At 37.2% G+C, this 18,972-nt stretch overlaps 1 protein-coding gene across 1 annotated transcript in view; it reads left to right on the top strand.

The window, feature by feature from the left end:
* The first annotated feature begins 11,596 nt into the window (after positions 1 to 11,596).
* Positions 11,597 to 18,972, top strand: part of Il1rapl1 (interleukin 1 receptor accessory protein like 1) — a 1,314,477-nt gene continuing 1,307,101 nt past the window's right edge. The window contains exon 1 of the mRNA XM_052732411.1: positions 11,597 to 12,578. The gene's annotated coding sequence lies outside the window, so the exon portion shown is untranslated. The remainder of the gene's footprint in view (positions 12,579 to 18,972) is intronic.

Genomic DNA, 18,972 nt, shown 5'->3' with positions numbered 1-18,972 from the left:
AATAGAGGAAGACACATGGCATCTGGCTCTGACCTTTGCATGAATGAGGGAGACCAACACACTCATGTATATTCACCACACACCACAAATAAACACACACACACACACACACACACACACACACACACACACACACACACAGAGAGAGAGAGAGAGAGAGAGAGAGAGACAGACAGACAGACAGACAGACAGACAGAGACAGAGAGAGATAGAGACCGACAGAGAGACAGTGAGACAGAGAGAGAGGAGAGAGACAGACAGACAGACACATAGAGAGACACACAGAAGAAAAAATTGTTTTTCTTAGTCCTTGCAGCCACAGGTAGATAGCACCTGCCAAGCTGTAGGTCTGGCCTTTGGTGATAACTTCCAGGTTTTGCTTGTATTGGTTTCAAGTTGTGCATTATAAAACAGAAAAAATGTTAAACTGAGAGTAAATTCTGTGCTACTTCAAATTCCAGCATTCATTATGGTCTGCTTCCTCCAATTTCCTTTTCAGTGTTTTAAAATACTAGTTCCCTCCATTCTGTCCAGGTAGCAAAGTTATGTTTGGAAAGAGAGAAAAGATAAAATATATCTACTGCATTTTATCCAGAACTGGAACTGATGATACTTTATGAAATTAAAACATTTGAAGTTGAAAATGTATATTCTTTATATGAATACCAGTCAATGCAGTGAAAGTACCATTTTTCTAAAAAGCCAAGTAAATATACATGTATGATTCAGGAAGATAGTTTCTTTAGGTGAAAAGAAGCAGATGGATAGGTTGACATAAGGCCATGGCATATGTTTGATATAGATAATTATCGAGATGCTTTTGTTTTGGCTGGTGTTTCCTCAAGCATTTATAACCTCATACCAATAGCTAAATAAAGAATTTCATACATGAAATTAGTGTGTGCATTGACAAAATCCACTATTTACAAAGAAACATGATCAAGATAATTTCATTCATCTGAAATATAGAGAGAAACAGAAAAGAAAAAAAAAGTTTTCTCTGATTCTGAAAGGTTATGAGTAGAGGATATAAATCAGCATTCTCTAAGCTCTGTTGTGCTAACCAAGAAACTGGAATTCTGGGTAGCTTAGTATAATGAAAGTTGTTTTTTTTCTTGTTGTTGTTTTTTAACACAAAGTCCAAGGCTGTTGCTCCTGGCTACACATTACCAATGATGTAGGAATTCCCATCCTTCCCACATGATTCACTGTCTTTCAGCCAGTTCCTTCAGGCCACCAAGATGCAGAAAAAGAAACAGAATAAAGATATTCAGAGAACTCATTCTCTAGAAAGGTTAGGGATGAAGTCTGGAAGAGTTAACACATCTGTCCAAAATTCACTGTGGACCCAACTAGATATAAAAGGCCTGGGACATTTGATAGGTTATCGTGTTTAATAAAGAAGTTTGCCGGGCGGTGGTGACACATATCTTTAATCCCAGCACTCGGGAGGCAGAGGCAGGCAGATCTCTGTGAGTTCGAGGCCAGCCTGGTCTACAGAGTGAGTTCCAGAAAAGGCACAAAGCTACACAGAGAAACACTGTCTCAAAAAAAAAAAAAAGAAGAAGAAGTTTAAGCACTTGGTGAACTTTTCTGTGTGTCATAACAATCTCTCTGTTATAGGAAATTTTTGATAATGCTCAGTTTTGAAGAAAGTATCATCTGTATTGTGATATGCTATAATCTCCTATAGTACCTAATACTCATTATACTATAATAGGACAATAGCATAGGACAATCACATGTATATTAATTGAGTATAGGTGTTTTCATAATTATGGCATCCTCTACGACTGACTACAAAAATTAATTCTGAGTGGTATACTTTCATTTATATAATGTTAAGAAACCCTTCATCATACTATTTCTTAGGTATCTGTAAAGTTGACCTAGTCCTATTTTGCCCTTGAAGTTATAATTTTATCATATGTTTATACCTTCATCAGAAACGTAATTATTGACTTAAATTTTTTGTGAGTGAAAGACAAACAGAGCAAATATGTTCACAGAATCAAGAATCACAGACTCTGCTGGGGAAACACAGCAGTAGAGATTGTGTTGAACTGTTACTAATTCGTTTCTGTACAGTTTGATATGTCTGCAATTGCAAGGCAGTAAAAACAACACATAAGTCATAGAAAATAAATTGATATCATTAGCTAAGTATAATATGGAGAAAGAAATCAAATATTAAAAACACCAGATAATAAGGCTAGTAATTTAGAGACAGTGCAATTTCCAACTTTGCCACTATGAGACATTGAACAACCTTGCTTATTCTAATCTCTAAACTGGCCAACTTTTTCAGAAACAAATTGATTAGCACATTAAGGTACTTTTCAAAGATACTTCATGCATACGTTCTGAATAAATGTTAGCTAGGGTCATTTCTTAAAAGAACTGAATACTGGTCTGATTGGCATCAAAAAAAGACAACACCTTAATTACTGTATTCCTTTTTATGTTGAATTACATAAAGTTGATTATTAAGAAAATCATGGTTATTTCCTAAAAATATATGTTATTTATTTTTGGATGTGTGTCTGTGATGTGTGTACATGTTTGTGTGGGTATGTGCATGTATGTATGTGTGTGTATTCGTGTATGTGTGCATATATGTGGAGGCCGGAGGTTGAAGTCAGGTATCTCCTTGCTCACCCTCCACCTTACTTTTTGCTTTGAGGTCCCTCACTGAACATGCAGCTGATCAATTTAGCTATGCTAGCTGGCCAATAAGTTCCATGGATCTACCTGTTTGCACCCTCCCACCACAGTGCTGTGTTACAGACACATGCAGCTACTGAATTTGGCTTTCGTGTGGGTGATGGGGCTCTGAACTCACATCCATGATTTATGTGGCAGGGACTTTACCAGTGGAACCATTTCTATAGTTCATGAAAACAAATTCTAACATTAACGAATACTTGGTTTTCATGTCCCTTTCATGGGCACATTACACTCAACTTTTGTTTTGTTTTGTTTTTTGTTTTTTGAAGACAGGATTTCTCTGGGTAGATTTTGGTGCCTGTCCTGGATCTTGCTGTGTAGACCAGGCTGGCCTCGAACTCACAGAGATCTGCCTGGCTCTGCCTCCCGAATGCTGAGATTAAAGGCATGCACCACCACCGCCCAGCTTCCACCCAAAATTTTAACATGATGAAATATTTAGCACTCATGCACTTAAGCTTATACAGTGTAATATATTAATGGTTCTTTTTAACCATGCATCATTGATGTGGTATTTCCACATATTTTCATGTATGAAAACAATTTTTATTACATTCATTTATTTATTTGGAAGGGTGTGTACAATAATGCAATGTGTGGCATTCAGAGGACAGTTTGTGATAGCCGCTTTTCTCCTTCCACCGTAAGGGTTCTGAGCATCAAACTCAGGTCATTGGGCTTGACCATAGGTGCCTTTATCGACTGGGCCACCTCACCTGCTCTACAATTTTATTTTCCATTAAAATATTTTACTGACATATGAAATTGATATAATTTCATATAGCTAAGTGAATTCTTACATCATCAATATATCTAAGTAACAAATATCTTGTTAAGAAAACCCCAGCATATTTAGTGTTCCTGATATTCCTCTTAGACTTCTTTCTAGTCAGAATTTCTTTCAAGGATAGTTATTAACTTTCCTCTTGTTTGGCAGTATAGAGTGGATTAGATTTGCTAGTTCTATAACTGCAGTCACATAATATATACTGTTCTGTATATGTCTTATTTTACTAAACATTGCTTGTGAGAATCAATATTGTTGCAAATAGCTATAGATTGTTTTAACTTGTCTAGAAACCGATAGTACCAATAGATGATAATCAAGTCGTCCATTCCAATGACATTAGGCTTCTGGGTAATTTCTCACTTTGAACTTTGTTGAATAACCTGCTCTGAATTTTGTACAGGCTTTCGGTTGACACATATATGTAGCTGGAGAGTTCCTGGTCCTGCCTGGCCCACAGTCAGGACAAAGCTCTCTCACCCGCCAGTCTGGCAGCTGCTCAGACCCAACCAAGTAAACACACAGAGACTTATATTACTTATAAACTGTATGGCCATGGCAGGCTTCTTGCTAACTGTTCTTATATCTTAAATCAACCCATTTCTATTAATCCATAAGTTGCCATGTGGCTCATGGCTTACCGGTATCTTAACATCTCCTTCTCATCATGGCGGCTGGCAGCGTCCCTGTCTGAGCCGTCCTCCTCCCAGAATTCTTCTCTCTCCTTGTCCCGCCTATACTTCCTGCCTGGCTACTGGCCAATCAGTGTTTTATTTATTAACCAATCAGAGCAACACATTTAACATACAGAACATCCCACAGCACACATATGTATTTGTTTGGGATATATACTTAAGAATTGCTGATTTTATGTATGTGAATGTTTAGATTTAATATGATCTGCTAAGTCTCTTAAAGTTGTTACTGTAATTTTCAGTTGCACAATGAGATTATGTGATCTCCAGTTGTTTCAAACCTTCACTCACATTTTCTACTATCCATGATTTACAATCAAAAATTCTAGAGAATGTATCATTGTATCACATTGTGGTTTAATTTTGTATCACCTCCATGTATCTGAACACTGGAAGTCACTTGTCTATTCATGTGTTCATTTGCCATGCTACCATTCTCTTTGTGCCATAAATAGAATAGACTTTTAAATCTATAAATACATATTTCAGTTATGGTCATCATTATTGTTACATTTCAGATTCACCTACTTGACTGTGTTTAATGTGTAAAGTCAGTCTAGACCTGAGATCATCTAATAGTAATACCCATAAGCTGTAACCAGGAAAAGGAAAAAAAAAACAAACAACTTCTTAAGTAAGAGCTATCTTACTTGGGAATCTGATTCTCTTTCATTCTTTAATAAAATAAAAACAACACAAACTTGTAATCATTTTTGACTGCATTTATACCATTCTAAATTACCATCTCTAATAGACAAAGAGAAGAAATGAAAACAAAACTTAAAACCCATCACGAAGCAAACACACTCTATGCTGTAAGCACTCTAATGGATAGATGTGCTGCAGTATTCTCCAAAGAAGGTTCCTATTTTACAGGAAGAAATTGACACTCAGAGAAGGCAAGAAATTTTCTCAAGGCCATATAGTCAGAATCATATGCTAGCATTATCCCAGATCTTGTTGCATCTGGTATCTTGATTATGTCCCAAACTTATCTTGGAAAAGAAAAGGCTAACAGGCACTATGGCTGAGTCATGTCAGGAGAGAACTCTCACCACTTTCTAGCTGTGTAAGCTTAAATAACTATGTCATTTGGTCGAGTGACACTCAATTTCCTCTGTCTAAAAGAAAAAAGATTACTCAAGGTTGTCTCTAGAATCACCTTCCAAGTAGCTTCCTATGATTTTAAGCACTTTTGAATTCTACTACCAGAGCTGTTGTGATACCCTTCTAGGTACCAGAAAACTGACCTGTTTAGTTGTTACTCTTTATTCTTGATCCTCAATCATTTTCTGGTTTTTATTTGCTTATGCTTCAAGGTCACTGTACTAATACTTTCTCTTAGAGTGTTTATCACATTATATCACACATGTGTCTCTCTAATGTTAGATACTAATTACTTAAAGACAAAGACCACCTTACCCATCCCTTGAACTCCAACAGCTAGCAATGCACTTTAAAGTATATAATAGGTGGACAAATGGCTAAAAGAACAAATATTACTGTCTTTGATTACACAAATTAAATATGTGAAGACTAGAAATAAAATCTGTGATTATTACTTGTTACCCAGAATCAAACAAGCATGTGACTACAAACACAGGTCTAGTCTCAGCTTGATCCCATGGGAGAGCTTTCAGTGTACACCACATGGTTTTTCTGAGCTATAGTAAACAGAGCCATGGTTTCTGAATCAACACCAGTTAGTCAATAGTCCAGGTACAGTTTGCTGGCCTTTAGAAGCAAATCTTAAAGAAGCAGCCAGTGGTTGTCACCACATACAGCTGGAACCTGATTGAGTCTGGGCTGAACTTTAACACTGCGTGCTTTACCTTCTTTTCCTGTTACATTTTCAGTTGAGAAATATTAATCATCTAGTTAATTTTGGAGACACTAAAATTTGATTCTACATTTCATGCTCTGAAATACTAGTTCACATCGTTCCGTTCCTTCCTCAAACTACTATATATGCCTTAGTTACCATGAGGTGCCCTGCAGCACCTCAAAAAAAAGCCATCTTCCACACAGTTACATATGTACATTTTCATTGAATGTCTCCAACCCTGTAGATTAATGTTTCTCAGCCTTCCTAATGCTGTGACTGTTTAATACAGTTCCTCAGGTTATGGTGACCCCCCACCACCACCTTAAAATTATTTTGTTGCTACTTCATTACTGTAATTTTATTACTGTTATGAATTATAATGTAAACATCTGTTTTCCCATGGTCTTAGGTGACTTCTGTAAAAGGGTGATTCAACCCCCCAATGAGATTATGACCCACAAGTTAAGAACCACTGCTATAGCAGTTGAATTCTGCCCAACCACTTTCCAAATCATTCAACCTAGGAAGTGTTAGTACTATTTTATCTGCTTCAACCATCTTATCAGAAGTCTTTTCTCTCTCTCTTTCTTTTTGATGTGTATTAAGACTAAAGTGGAAAGTATTGCCATAGGTCATGTGTCCTGGATACCATGAAGGGAGATATAAATAAACACAAAAGTAGCAAGTATTCTATTTCTGTGGAACTATTTGCAGAGATCAGAAATTTACCAGGAAATAGAGCTTTTAATTCTGAAGTTCCAGTCAAATTGCAATTATGTGTAAGCTTTGGGAAAACGGGAAGCCTGATTAGATATACCCCAAAAGATACTCTTCAAATCTCAAGCAGTATCCAGCACATAGTGGGTATTAAGTGTGTATTTCCAGAATCGATTATCATTTGAGTGTTTTACCCACCTGAAATCCTGTTCTGCGGTTTTATTTAAACTGGTTGTCAGCATGGAATGACTTCTGCATTCTCTCCTGGAAGTGGGTGAATTTCCATGGTGAGCAATTCCTCTATATACAGTTTGCAAATCATTTTGGGAACCTTCCAAATGAAAGGCACTGTATAAATATACCCTCCCACCAGCAGCCAGCCGGCTTTCCACCGGGGATGCATTTGCATCGCTTATGTACATAGTGTTTCATTTGGGGCATTGCTTTTATTTTTATGACCATAAAAGAAATATGCACAGTATGAACAATAATGTAAACTGCATTCACGAAGATATATATTTGTGTATTTTTATGATTCAAAACTTAGAAATCTGAAAAAAAAAAAGCAGCCATGGCATTTTTCTTTCCTGTTGTTGTTTGCTTTTTTCATCACATTCTTTATTATTTCCTAACATTATGGTGGAATTTTGCTGAAACGTTCAAGTCTTTGTCTGTACCTCATTTGAGAATATGTGGTGGTGGGCTCAAATGAATGTTGCTGGCAAAAGGCCTGAAAATGGAGGGCACTTGATTGTGCATTTATTCACGTCTGTAATAATAGTTTGCTTTCCTGCCACGTTTTTGTGCATGGAGGCCTCTTTAAGAAGCAAAAGAGAGAAGGAAGAAACCTCAGGTATAAAGTACCATCTAAGTAACTTAGCATGATAATGGTGACTTTCACGGGCTTTGAAGAGTTGTGTTTTAGGTCTTTATAACAAAAGGGGGGTTGATTTCATTCAGCATTACTGGGAAGTTAGACTGTGAATTCCTATCATACAGAAAATGCTTATTGAACTTTGAAATAAAATGGCAACAGAGTTAAATGAAAACCTCTGCAAATTGTGTTTATACATGTAGAATCACCTACATACAAAAATGAACTGAATTATAATTTACTTTATAAATTACCATAATTAATTAAATGTGAATTGAGTGAAATAAGTCACTTCAAATACATTTCTAGCTTTGAGGACCTACTCTGAATATGCATGGTAGTTTTATATAATAAGGCACCTAAAAGGGGCTCAATAAAACTGTTCTCCACATCTTTGAGGTATGGTGTAAAAAGTGGGACGTTATACTTCAGATACCAATATAATTCTTTTCCACTGCTTACTATTTTCTTTCATAGACACTAAGCTTAACATTTTCTCACTTATTACCTCTAAACAATGAATGTGATTGTGCTTTTGTAACCTCAGCTATAATATATTAATATCAAGAAGCTGCTCACTCAGTTTGTTTTTTGGCTGAGAAAATAGATCTTATTGTATTCACCTCAGTCACAATACTATTGTATCTAAACTCTAATTTCATCATTCTACTAATACTGAACTTTGTTTCATTAATGTTATAAAGTATCTTAACCATCTTTTCCTTATTATCAGAAAATAGAACAGCAGTTTCTTCCACTGAGAAAAGCTACAAGCATGGATTAATCTGCAGCCAGTTTTTACTACAAACCCCATAATGCTTTGCATTATAGCCTACAATTCCCATAATGCAGCACCAAACTTACTGTTAACTATCCTGTTACTGGCAAAGACAAGAACATTTAAGAGCTATATAATGTGCAAGTACTCTACTCAAATAGTGAACTCCTTTTTCAGTGTTTTGAGATGTCCTTTGGTAAAATAAAATAGAAACCTTTATGGTTATGCATACTATTACCCTATTCTGAATATATTATCACATATTTGCAGTTTATCAGAGTACATACTTTTCATGTCAAAGCACTTTTTAAAAGGAATATCTTACTATGTCACCAAATAGCCTTGAAATCAGTGTGTAGCTCAAGCTACTTTGGAATTTATGTCCTCTTGCCTAAGCTTCCTGAATGGTGAAATTTTAGATATGTTCTACCATACCTGGCTTAAAGTCTTCTTTTTAAGACCCATCATGGGTCCCGGGTTTGTTTCTTCCCCAATGTGGGGAGAGGTCAGCCATTTCCAAATTTTAAAATAAAATCACAATATATTGTTTAATGCTTCAAACATCTGCAAATGAGAATTCAGTGAAGTAATTAAATTTCTTAATTAGATGCACCTTGCAGCTGCTGTTAGTCTTAATTGGCAATAATGCAGCCACATTTTGTTCTGACACATATCTTCAGAAGAGTTAGAGAACTGAAGGGAGGCAAGAGGAAAATGTTCCCACACAGTTCAAGACAGTTCGCACAAAGAGGATCCCATGGCAACAAACAGTGAGGCCCACAGTTGGCTCTGTAAGATCCAGGAATAGACAATGCTTCACCTCAGATTCAAACAAACACTTCCCTTTCTTGATCTGAAGAGAAAGCTTTGAAAAATCATCTCTTTCAATAGGTTTGGAATGGTCCAACATTCACCTGTGTCTTTAAAGCACTTCTCCAGGCTTTCTGAAGCTCTTTGTAGCCCATGTCAAGGTAATATTTCAAGTTGTGCCCTGTGTGGGTAACAAACTGACTTGCAGAAACATTGCAAATGCAGGATTTGAATTTTCACTCATGCAGACCTGAACCACACCTTGGCAACAGGTTCATTTTAACTACCGTTTTACAGATAAAGAAAGAAAATGAGGTCAGGAAAGATTAGTGATTCCTATGGATAATTATGCCAAGTTAGGAACAGAATTTTAGCTCAGATCTGAGCCTATAACCTAAGACTTGTACGTCTAAACTTTGCTTGAAGCAACTAAGTGTGTTAATTATACCCCCTCCAGTACATTGGAAGACTAGTTCTTCACTTAAGTGGGTCAGCAAAACGACTGTGCAACAAGGTATAGTATAAATGGATAATTCACTAGGAAGGAGTGGGAGAATTTTCTCTTCAAACTCTAGCCATTACATTTTTCCAAATTGTAGCATATGTGAAGGGTACAGGCAGAAGAGAGCCACATACACACTAGAGGTTAGCCTGGGTTAAATCCCTTCAGAAAAACCATGTCAGTCTTGAAAATGCACTAGCCTTTTAGCACATCTTCCCTCACCTTGGTTTATGGTTTACAACTTCAATTTAATTGACATTCCATCAAAATATAGATTGACCTTCCCTTTCTGTCTCCGGGCCCTCATTCACCCTCACCTGTGCCCTGACTTAGTATTCTAGCTTCTAATTAATCCCCCCCCCCATTTCTTCTCATTTTTTCAAGTGCTTAATCTACCTCCAATTTGTGCTTTAGTCCCTGAATTATATGAAGACAGAGTTCTCAAGGTCCAAGGTTGCTTTGACTATTTACTTTTCTACCTTTGGTGTATCTTGTGAAGTCTTCCAGTTAAAAAGCTTGAGGAAAATCTTGTTCAGCAGTTAAGGTTTTCAGAGTTGGCACTGCAGTGGGTGGATGGGAATAGCTCAAGTGTGGGGAGAGGGAGGGATGGTGGCAGAAAAGCATTTATCTATCTATCCTCTTTCCCTGTTTACTCCATTGTCAGAACCTAATGCTGTGGCTGCAGTGTAAATACGCTCACTTCCCAGGGGCTGGCTACTCTAAGTGCAGGATGTAATCTGACAGCATTATTATAGTCCACGGACCAGCTTATTAGAGACTCAGGCTCTCAGGCCTCACACTACATCTACAGAATGAAAGTGCATACATTAAAGTCTGGGAATCAAAGAATTAAGAGTTTCATAACACCTCAAAGTACAAAGGCAAGGAACTTTAAAATAAGTAACTCCCTTATTTATCTACAAGTACCTACTTTTGTCCCTCATCCCTCAACACAAATCCGTTTCAGATAAATGCAGCGAACTCTAATGAAGTATGGAAATCTTTACTGCTCGGGAAGAAGATCCTCTTCAATCTCGTCCTACCGGTTTCTCTTCCACTCCCTTATCCCCTTCCCTGCCCCCCTCCGCACAAGGGGAGCCCACCACAATCATTCTTTTCCCAAACCCCTGTCTCGGTGGGAAGATTTTGCTCCTCCACAAACTGAGGCAGCTCCTGCTGGGAGGGTAACGGCCTGAAGGATTTACAGTTTACATACCAATAGAGAGAGAGAGAGAGAGAGAGAGAGAGAGAGAGAGAGAGAGAGAGAGAGAGAGAGAGAGAGAGAGAGAGAGAGAGAGAGAGAGAGAGAGAGAGAGAGAGAGAGAGAGAGAGAGAGAGAGAGAGAGAGAGAGAGAGAGAGAGAAGCACTTTGTAAAACTGCCCTTTAGGAACGATTATCACCTCGCCACCTGAGACACTGAGCTGTGTTTTCATGACACCACCACCCACTTTTTTAATGGGAGGGAGGGAGGGAGGGAGAGAGGGAGAGAGAGAGAGAGAGAGAGAGAGAGAGAGAGAGGAGAGAGAGAGAGAGAGAGAGAGAGAGATATCGCGCGCTATAATAAATCTTCAAAGAGAAAGACGAAAGGAGGATATTATGAGTGTCACACTAGGCATCGCTCTCTGTACCTTTCAGCTGCCTAGAAAAATGTAATCACAATTCTAAGGTGGCTAATGCAAGCCTGGGTAAACGTCCAATTGGCTGGGCCACTTTTGCCTTTTAGGACAGATTCCATTATTCCTTCCAGGGTCCTTTCCGAAAGATTCCCAGGCTACCGTTCTTCCTCTTCGGGTCTTCTGCAAACTAAAACTCGCAAAGCGGTGGCTGTCTGTGGATTGGCTAGTACTAAAATATCCATTGGGTGGCAGTAATACTATCCTCTTTATGACTTGCAGCAAACCAGAGAATGCATTCAATCAAATGAACCGATCTTGTAGAAACACTGGAATCATTTATGCATTGCAGTTTCTCTTTCTTGTTTTCGCTCCTTCTTCTCCTGGGATATTTTGAGTGGATTCTGGCTATTAATCAAGATCTCGTGCTGTTCGCGGTTTGCTTGTCGTTTTCGCTCAGGATTAGCATCATTCAAGATAAACGCAAAGCTGCTTCCCCCCACCCACTCTCTTTTGAAAAATCATTTTTGGGGTCTGCTGAAGAGAGCTAGGACCCAGGAGACACCTTCCCAAACAGCAGGGGTTGTGTGCTTTCACATAGCAGTACTGTACAAGGAAAACCCCGTCGGATCTGTTATTGCGGGATACTTGTGAAATACACATAGGATTCTTTCTTATGGCTGCATCCCGGATCTGGAAATTTTACTTGGGGACCAGGAAGATTTGAAAGGCTACATGTATCCAGAAGATTTGCAAGCAAGACTCCGATTCTTGTCATAGAGCTCACAGACTTCTTCACTTATCGTCCGTTTTCCTTCCTTCTTAAAAAAAAAAAAAACAAAAACAAAAAACAAAAGAACAAAAAACCACACATTTAAAATTTTTCTCCTCTTTTTTCTGATCTCTCCTCCTTCAGTCTCTCATTTTTTATTCTGCCTATTCTTTTTTTCGTCCTAGTATTTTTTCCCCTTCCGTGCTCTGCACCTGGATTGTATCGTCACTAAACAATCGGGCACTTTGAGAACTAACTGGAGACAGTCTTGTAGGGAAGATCTGTATGGAATTATCTGCTTTTATGGTGAACTTGGCATTTGTGAATGGGTATCTTGTTCACAATATTAATTGCTAGCCAAAACAAGAAAAAGAACACAGGAGTAAAACGTGGATTTCTCTGAATACGCATTGTGATGACCAGCAATTACCTTACCGACTGATATCCAGAGGAGAATAATTTGGAAGACTGTTGTGGGTAAGGTCATTTTTATATGTAGACCCATCAGTGGCGTGAGCAAACTTGGGCGTCTGTAATGGGAATGGGTGACTTGGATGATTGCTGCATCGCATTGATGGCTGTGATGTGGCCGTTACTGGCACTGAATGGAATAACTGCAGTTGGGTGTGTGTGTGTGTGTGTGTGTGTGTGTGTGTGTGTGTGTGTGTGTGTGTGTGTGTGTGTGTGTGTGTGTATTCTGAGTATAACTGGAAATAAATCAAAGAATTACTCCCCAATTATTTCGGTGTGGAAGGGAGTCTTGGATTAATTCTGGATAGACACTCTTTGTTTGGATGCAATATTTGTGGTTCCTGCATTCTGGAGGGATAGCATCGGTAAAAGGAGCACTTACTGAAGAGCCCATTTCAAATGAAATGCGCTACTCTTTATTCTTTAAAAGAAACATGTTTTCAACTCAGTGCAGCATTCTGCTGCATTTCCCAGCCGCAATGGGACCAGGGATATCCCACTTGTCAAGTTCCTAAACTTTAAGGTGATAATCATTGTTAATTGTTCTCCAGGTTCTGGTTATTGGAGATAATTAAGTGCTGTGGACTACTTTTCTATTTATTCTAGTGCATTATCATTCAGAGGGAAAAAAGAAAAGACTGAAATGATGAGTAAAATAGAGAATAATAGAGTAATATTATCTTAAATATCACCAACGTACATTCTTTCCTAAGTTTGATTGCCCAATAATAGAATTATTTACCCAATACCCTAAATAGCTGAAGCAACAACCCACGTGCAGGGGAGTCAAAGGTCTGGAAGTGGAGATGATCCTTTTATTGCAATGCAGCTAGCTTGGGAAATGCAGTCAATTACACACTTCTCTCAACCTTAAGTTGAAGATGTGTTCTATCTGTTATTTTACCCTTTTACTAAAAAGTTAGAGACTACAGCACTCAGGATTCTTAAGCATATTCTGCCTGGGAAATGGGATAAAAAAATCGATATTGATGACGTGGTTCAGTGCACTGTACTGCAATGCTAAAGTCCCATATTCAGTACCTACGATGAGAGAATGGAGCATTTGCATGTGTTATAAATCTCACCTGGTAGATTGATCTGAAGGGGAGGGGAGAAGATATGTGGATATGTAGGAAGATGGATGGAAGTCGTGCATAATCGGTGATTATGTAACTTCATTACATCAGTGAGCTTCAGTCAACGATAGTGAGATGGAATGATTGTATAGAGAGAGCCTCCATCACCCTGTTAACTTTTGAAGGCTTGTAACAGCTAACAGAGGAGGAGGGCAGACAGAGATTAGCTCCAAGGGTCCTGTAAACCTTGATCTCTGCGGCGAATTTAACATGAGTTTTCTCACAGTGAGTTTCTGAGGGCTAGCAGATCATGTAAGCTTTAGGGCTGGATGGGAGCAATTTTAGCCACACCCGTGGAGAGTCAAAATGTGTCTGCAATGTTTCACAAGTGCCCCATTGAGTCTTTGGGGCTGATGATTCCAGCCAAGGTCATAGTTCTTTTCCCTATGGTTGAAATATGTGACCTCAACTGAGTGGAAAGTTAAATTCACTGAAATGACTGAGGTAGACTGAAGGGAAGGACCATTTAGTGTCCCCTCTTGCATTTTTCCTGGTAGAGCTTGATGCAGATTTCAGTCTGGTGGTTCCCTCATAAAAAATGATGATTGCTTCCACAGTGTGTCAGAACTGAGTGCTTCTTACCTTTATCTTTGCCATGACAACCTCGTTCTGGGCCATTTTAACCCTCAGGGAAATAGAGAAGTAAAAATCTTTAAAGGTAGCAACACCATGTTAAATTAAAAAAACAACAACCCACGATGATTTCGAATTCATTGTTAACACAAATCCTAGAAATCAAGAGCAATCTATTTTCAAGTTTTAGTTAATGAATGCCTTAAAAGACATGTTGCAGTCATTGGAGACTTTTACCATGAGATGAGATAAATGCACTGTGCTCACTATACAGAGGAGGGAACACTGCAGAAGAAAATGTCATTTTCCTTCATGCTTTCTTTGGAGCTGTGCTTTTTTCTTTTTTCTTTTCTTTTCTTTCTCTTTTTTTCTTTCTTTCTTCTTTTTTTTTTGAAGCAGATGCACATCAGCTTCTTAGGCCTTCCACTGTTTAAGGATTTACCCCCCACAAGTAGATCATACACACACACACACTCACACACACACACACACACACACACACACACACACACACCACAAATATGAAAGCTGTTGATATTCTAACCCTGGCCATTTGAGTCTTATCTAGTAGTTCTAGTTCTAATTTTCCTTTGCATTTATTTTGCAAAGAGGGCTAAAAGACTTTCTGGCTGAGTGCTGAGATGATTCTTTCTGGTTTTGTTTGATTTCCTGCATTTCATTTTGGTGAAGTCAGGGGTAGGATGCAGAGACTACCTAAGTAACTTTGAAAAGATTTCCTCACCTCAAATCAGGTGGTGGGATTGTTGAATGAAATTTTGAGGTCTGATATTTGAGGTGACTTTCTTATTTCTGCAGGACATGCCCAAACATTGATATATTGTGCCAGTGAATTTGGAGGTTTGGTGTTCATATTGTGTAGGAAATTGAATGTGAAGTTAACTCCTGATTCCTTCCTTCAGGGGTCAGGGTAACACTACAGCTGCTTCCAGGCTGGTAGTCTCCAGCTACGTGCAGAAATACAGCCTGCAATGATATTTTTTCCTATATCCTCAATTTTCACATTGTATAAATGACTTCCTCAGTTGTTTTCTGGCTTACACCATACATATGTTGCCCAACAGGGAATCTTCTTGAGGTTTTCTAATCCTAATAAAGGATGGGAATAAATATAGATGGGAAAGAAGTCTGTTTCAAAAGACACTGAGTGTGAAATCAGTACATACGTATAATTGCTATCTATTTGCCTAAAGACTACATATACTCACATCAGGACAGATAGTTTCAGACATTTTAATGGCTACTTGTAACCTGTTACTTTCTTTAGGAAGATTATGTAATGAAAGCGCTTCATAGCATTGATATTAAGTATCCTACAAATCAATAATAAATAGTTTTGCTTAATAGGAAAGCATTTAAACATGCAATCAGTGGTGTAACATATAATGTGTATTTTTCTATTCTATTGCCTTTTAAGCTAAGGTCATGGATTTATTGCTTCTTTTTAAAGCTAAAATCATGTACTTAGAAAATTTTGGGTAAAAAACAACTACCATTCATGATATGAATATGTAAGCTACTGACTTATTTCCTAATAAATTACTTCAGTAAAATTGGGAGACTTAGCAAATAAGCAACGATAATATTCCCACAAATGGGGAAAATTTAAATGACATTATTATTGCAGTGTGTTTTAACAAATTAATGTTATTTTAAACAGACTGATATGTAAAGCATTTTCTGAAACTGAAATTTGAGAAAGAATATTTATATTTTGAAATCTTTTATATTCTTGTGTATTTACTGAAAATATTTTGTATATACTTAGTATTAAAATGGACATGATCTTGACAGTTGAGAAACCTCATGTTTTCATAAGGAGGGTTACTTTATAATTTGTAACAACTAAGGAAGTATTGATTATTAAGATTTAAAAGTAGCAGGTTTTCTGGTAATGCTGAAGTTATGAAGCATAATTATAATTTTACTATTTGAGCAGATATAGATAAGGTCATGCCAGCATTTTTCTTATTAAATTCCATCCCAATTTTCATTAGTCATATCAGGAATCTCAAAGAGAAAAGAATCCACTTGTAGGAGACTGGGTTGACTCATTTTTCCTGACTTGTATTTCAGGCTCTGTTAGTTAGGACCCTTGTACCCTCTGACACTTATTTGACCTGCAAGACTTCCAGAGAGCCATAAAAAATCGAGTAATTGCATGTTGCTCTGAATAAAGGAGACACTGTGTGTCTAAGTGCTTAACAATATGCTCTACATTAGAAACATATGCAAATATTAGGATTCCCCTATCTTATGAATTTTTCAGAATATCTTTTTTGTGTCCTAATTATAAGCCTTCATAGACATTTTCTAGTATCTATTACTATCAGCTGATAGGTAATATCATTCTGTGATTAAACAACATAGGTAAATGAAAAGCTTTTGATACAAGATTTCACTCACCGTTCAGTTTTGTTTTTCAGGGATACTCAAAAGGGAATATAGTTGTCTTAAGTATTTAAAGCATAATTGCATTTGAATCAAATTCAAAAAATTTTGTGTGGATACTTTAAGGAGATAATTTTCTCCCAGTTAATGCCCCTGAGTATATAGGATCTGTTTCTGGCAAGAGGACTACACAAACAAATGCTTACAAACAAACTTGATGCTACCACTTGAATTGGGTCAACTAACCACAAAGCTACTCTCAAGGATCATTTTATTTACCAAAGTATATGGGCTTGAGTACCCAGAGTAATAGAGGAAATGAGAAAGGAAAGGCACCAGTACTGTTTGTAATTTTCTAGTTGCAATAATTACTAACGTTCTTTAGGGGGAAGCAATCCCCCATGTGTCACTGCTAAAGCTGCATTTCTTTAATGCTCGCATTTTAACATAAACATAGTCACATATATGAGGAAGACATTGTTCATTATCTGAGTTTCAGTATCTGGTTTATGTGGATGACTAAATAGGTTAAGAAGTAAGGTTTTATGTTTTGGCTAAGATAGAAGTGGAAATTATAAAATTCCTGTAAAATACAAATTAGTGTTCATGAACTTAAATAACACTTGTGTTAAAATAGAACCTCCTCTCAGTTCCAGGTTTCTTGCTTTTTATGTTAAAGATCCTCAATATTTCTTTATTTTGGATGAATCTTGTCGTGTATATTTATCTTACTTCGTTGATGCCTATAAATAGCAAGTATTTCTTTGCTATCCCATATTTAAAATACATATCTGTGTCATGGAAATATTTTAGTTATGATCTAGCAGGTTTGCAAAGGAATATCATAGAAATGAAAATAGGCTTGTTTATTTGACAAATTCAGTTAATCACCTTACAAATATGCTTTTAATTTTCACCCAGAGAATGCCACCCTGGAGTGTCTTACAATGTGTATAGCATACCATTACAGGCCAACCACATGGCTCAATGGACATACCCCTTGCTGCTTACTGTGGCCATTGGCTCACAATGACAAATCCTCAGTTGGCATGCTTACTTGGTTCTGCTGTGCAGAAACACTATTCAAGTGCCAAAAGCCTAAGATTCCTAAGGCTTGTAGCTACAGAAAAGGGATGACTGAGTGGCTTAGTATTGCCTTCCAATCACATAATCTGAAATTGCCAAGCAGTGAGCTGTGGATAAAGCAAAAGGAGGAAGCGAAGCCCTTTAGTATTTTACTTCTAATTTTTTTTTCATATTACAACATTAAAAGGATCATTTTTTTCATGGCAAGATATTCAAAAGGTTTGTTGTAGTTAACTGCATGTACACATACATGCACACACACATATTACAATAAATAACATTAAGTGAACAATGTTATTCCTACCTAAATTTGAGAGTAAAATACTAAGTCAGGATATAGTGTGTGGTGTGTGAATTCAGGGAAAAACTGAAAATATTCTCCTGGCATGGTTAAGGTTAATTAATTGATACATTCTTATTGTACCAATATTTACATGCAATAATCATTTTGTTACCATACTGATAATCATGAACTAATATATTAATTTAAATGAAATTAAATGGTAATTGAGGCTAGAGTTAAGAGCATTGGTTGCTCTTCCAGAGACCCTGGGTTCAGTCTCCAGCACCCACATAGCAGTGCATAACTGTAACTCCAATTCCAAGGGATCCGATGCCTTCTCCAGGCACTAGGCAGGCACATGATGCACAGACATGCATGCTGCCAAAAGATCCAGAGACATAAAATAAAATGACATAAAAAATTAATTTAGAAAATGTCAAAAGTCATTTAATCAGTTTACCATTCAGTGTCACTTGATAAAGAAAGTGTATAATAACAATAAAAAATTGTACATGCATTGGGGTGTGTACAACTGAGTGAATAAATACCTTCAGAATACATTGTTTATCTGTGTACAAAGTTCAGCATAGAATATAAATTCTAGACTGCATTAAGTAAAATGTTCATGTATTCAGAGTCAAAACACTTAACCTTGCATCTGCACGTGAACCATGTTTATCTGACATTGAAAAGGAAAAGTAAGCTGTTACTGTGGGTCTTGCATCTACAGAGTTAAGTTTGTGGGGTACATAGGCTTTGGAGTGTATAACCTCCTGAAGTTCCACCATTTTCAAACTGACTTTCAAATTTATGCTTCAAAGGTTATTATAAAATCATTATGTATACATCACAAAATAATAACTTTAAAAAAGATTGTATTGCTACCACAAAAAAAAATCATTTCAATATAACC

This window comes from Peromyscus californicus, unplaced genomic scaffold (assembly GCF_007827085.1).
Source record: "Peromyscus californicus insignis strain IS unplaced genomic scaffold, ASM782708v3 Scaffold_10__1_contigs__length_136768540, whole genome shotgun sequence".
Classification (NCBI taxonomy): Eukaryota; Metazoa; Chordata; class Mammalia; order Rodentia; family Cricetidae; genus Peromyscus; species Peromyscus californicus.
The sequence above is the reverse complement of the archived record's forward strand: the minus strand, read 5'-3'. Positions and strand labels throughout refer to the sequence as shown.